Source organism: Prenolepis imparis, unplaced genomic scaffold (assembly GCF_030444845.1).
Source record: "Prenolepis imparis isolate NDT839.2.m4 unplaced genomic scaffold, iyPreImpa1.0 SCAF_5, whole genome shotgun sequence".
NCBI classification, from domain to species: Eukaryota; Metazoa; Arthropoda; class Insecta; order Hymenoptera; family Formicidae; genus Prenolepis; species Prenolepis imparis.
The window spans coordinates 13,861,980-13,865,314 of NW_028141163.1; the positions used below are offsets into that span (position 1 = coordinate 13,861,980).

Sequence of the window (3,335 nt, forward strand, 5' to 3'; positions counted from 1 at the left end):
CTCGTGGTATGTAATGCTCATCATCTGCTTGATAAAAAAAGACATCCTTTCTATCCGTTCCCTCTATTGCATAATCTTCCAAGATTCCTTCTGGGCTGATTCCATGCTCTGTGCATAATCTCTTCCAAAACTCAAATCCAACTATAAATAAAATGTATAAAAATATATAAATTTTATTCTAAGAAAGAAAATATATAGGTTTTATTACAAATTATAATAAAAGAGAAATTTTAAGTTTGTAAAATTGAGGCATAATGTAAAAAAAAAGACGATAAAGATATTCGTTATTTTCATATTTGCAAGTGTTTGGAAATATCGTAGCATTTGTATCAAAAAATTATAAAACGTATGAAAAGGATTTATATTATATGAGACAAAATAACATGTAATACTTTGATTGCCACATTGGCCAAGCTGCAAAGTTATCACCTCGCTTGGCATTTTAACATTCTAACAATTCAAATATAAATCACTTTATTTTCTTGATACGAGAAAACCACACACAACTGTATAGGCTGCTTTCAGCAGAGGAAATGGCTCAGTGAGTGCTTTACGTTATGCTTTCAGCAGTTTACTGTTTCTGCTGATCATGAGTGTTATTGTTTTTTTCTTTTGATCTTTTAAAGTAAATGCTTTCAGTCTGTACAGACTATCTCGCACTTTTATTATTAGAATATTACTAGAATATTACAAAGCACGCGTTACATTTGTTTCTTTATGGTATTATTTAAATAAATTGCAATTAAAAATCCCAAACTTAAAAGAAATGTTTTTGTCAATGCATAAAAGTAAAATTATATACTGATAAATATAAATATTTTATTTTTAAGTTACGAATTTATCACATAAAATTTTGCATTACTATAAAGTTCCACTGATCTATTTGTAAAACTTTTATTCTTCTAACTCAGAAATAAATTTTGAAGCATATTAAAAGATACATTACTGCGTTTGCACTATTCACATTTTTTCGCAAAATCTTCTAATAACTTTAATGTGTATTTTCGAAGATATCTAAAGGTGCACATTATTGCTTATGTAAAAGTGCATTACTTACTTCTTCGCGAAATATATTTTCCGAATAATTCAGACGAACTTTTGAGAGTATGAAAAGACGCGTATTACTGCACGTCAACAGCATTATCTGTAAATTAATAGAATATATGAAAATTAATTATATCTAAATATAAATATCTTAATAAATTTCCAAAGTTTGAAAATAGTATATAATAATAATCTTAATAAAATTGTATATAATACAAAAAAAACTTAATAAATATTTCCAAAGAAATGAAAATTAATTTTATATCTAAATATTATATATCTAAATAAATTTCCAAGTTTTCATATAAATATTAAAAATACATTTTTAAAATACTTATCTTTATTTTATATAATTGATACTGTGCTATATAAATTGTTTTACTTTCTATTCTTTTTTTTACATAAATAATTTGTAGAAAAATTTTACATAATACTTCAAACAGAGATATACTTGTTTGAAAAATGAATACTTACACATAAAATGAATACTTAAATAACTTTCATCATAAGGATCTTCTGGATTTCCTAAAGATCATTTTTGAATATGAACATTATGGGTTCCAATAATACTGAACAACTCAAGTTGAAACAAGCTCAAAGATACTATTAGCATTCATCGCCCACCTGTCGCATAAGTTTTGGTACAGTTTTATATATAAATTTGTATATAAGGGAGGAAAAAATATATATAACTCTTTTTATAAGAAAAGTGAAAAGAAAGATACCTGTATTCTTCTCTGTTTGTTGTTTTGGCTTTTTAACAATAAATGTTTTCTCCTACACACATTTAAATCCACATGACAGAAATATATCTTTATTTGAGAGATCCAAAAGCAACTCATCCTCCAATTTGTTAATGGGATTTGCACAATTTGTATGGAAACAGATTTTTGTTAAAGCCAAAAAAATGTCTGCGTGACATCTGCACTGCCATAATTCATATGTACTTGTGTATCCTTGGGAGAAATTGCGTCTTCCATATATGATATCTTCTGCGTTTCAACACCTATCATAAATCCAAACATGCAATCAAACAGTGCATCCACATAATCTTATCAATAATATAAAAGTAATAGAAATTATATTTTAATTTTCAAATTATTTGTTAAAATATAACAGTTGATTAAAAGAATTGTAAAGTGCTTGTGATACCTGCAGCAGAGACTCTTCCATTGCTTGCATCAATTCCTTCGTTTATAAAAAAACAATGTTGATAACAAAATCCTGTCCCCATATCACACTTGTTTATATTTATTAATATTACGACTAATAGCAGAAAACATTTGTACTTTATTATACTTTGCAAATATCTCCTTGCCACTGCATGTAATGAAGATACATAGAGCCAGAATGAATAACAATGTTTGTGCTTGGATTTGCTGAAAAAAAAAAACATTTATTATTATGTATATTTGAGAATAAACAAATATAAAACAATATATGAAATATATCGAAAAATTTACTAATATTTATCTCCCTGTAAGTATATATATTTTTAATGAAGGTATAATTACTTTTGCATCCTGATAAATCGCCATTTTCTCGCAATATAATATTATAATAATAATTGATAACACTTTGAGTATTTTATTTTTCTTCTTTTATTATATCAATTTTCTTTTAAAATGCAGTATTTTCTTTCTTTTTCTTTTTTTCTCCTTATTTCGGCATTTTATTATAATTTTCGCGTAAAAGCTGTCATCGATATTTCACATCATGACTAAATATTTTAATAATTGTTAATAACAACGTTCATAGTAATACATATTGTATTTTTTATTATTATGAATTTTTAATTTACGAGTATCATCAATTTGTAAAAATTATTTAGCATTATTTAATAAATTTAATTTAATTTAAAACAGTAGGTTATGTATCCCATATGTGCCACGTGTCTCTTAAGACGTTCGAAAAATCGTCCGAGTTAATAGGAATACATGTTATGCAAAGAGGTTGTTCAAAGTAACGTCGGTAATGAAGGTTGGTAAATTATCGACGTTATTATCGATAAATTACCAACCTCTATTACCGACGTTACTTCGATCAACCTCTTTGCATAACATGTATTCCTATTAACTCAGACGATTTTTCGGACCTGAAAAGACACATATTGCTACACTATACCTCTTCGCAAAATATGTTCCCCTATTAACTCAGACGATTTTTCGAGCGCAATAAGACATATATTATTGCTCGTTAACTATTTATCTCTTTGCAAAATATAATCTATTAATTTAGATGAATTATCGAAGATATTAAAAGACTCGTATTATTGCACGTTAATTGCATTA

At 26.4% G+C, this 3,335-nt stretch overlaps 1 long non-coding RNA gene across 1 annotated transcript; it reads right to left on the reverse strand.

Annotated features, from left to right (window-relative positions):
• On the reverse strand, positions 1-3,335 carry LOC145936217 (uncharacterized). Its single transcript, XR_014425343.1, has 6 exons — positions 2,559-3,335; positions 2,197-2,423; positions 1,770-2,050; positions 1,519-1,668; positions 1,058-1,144; positions 1-141 (listed from the first exon to the last, which is right to left on the reverse strand). It is a non-coding gene; the product is annotated as an uncharacterized LOC145936217 (long non-coding RNA).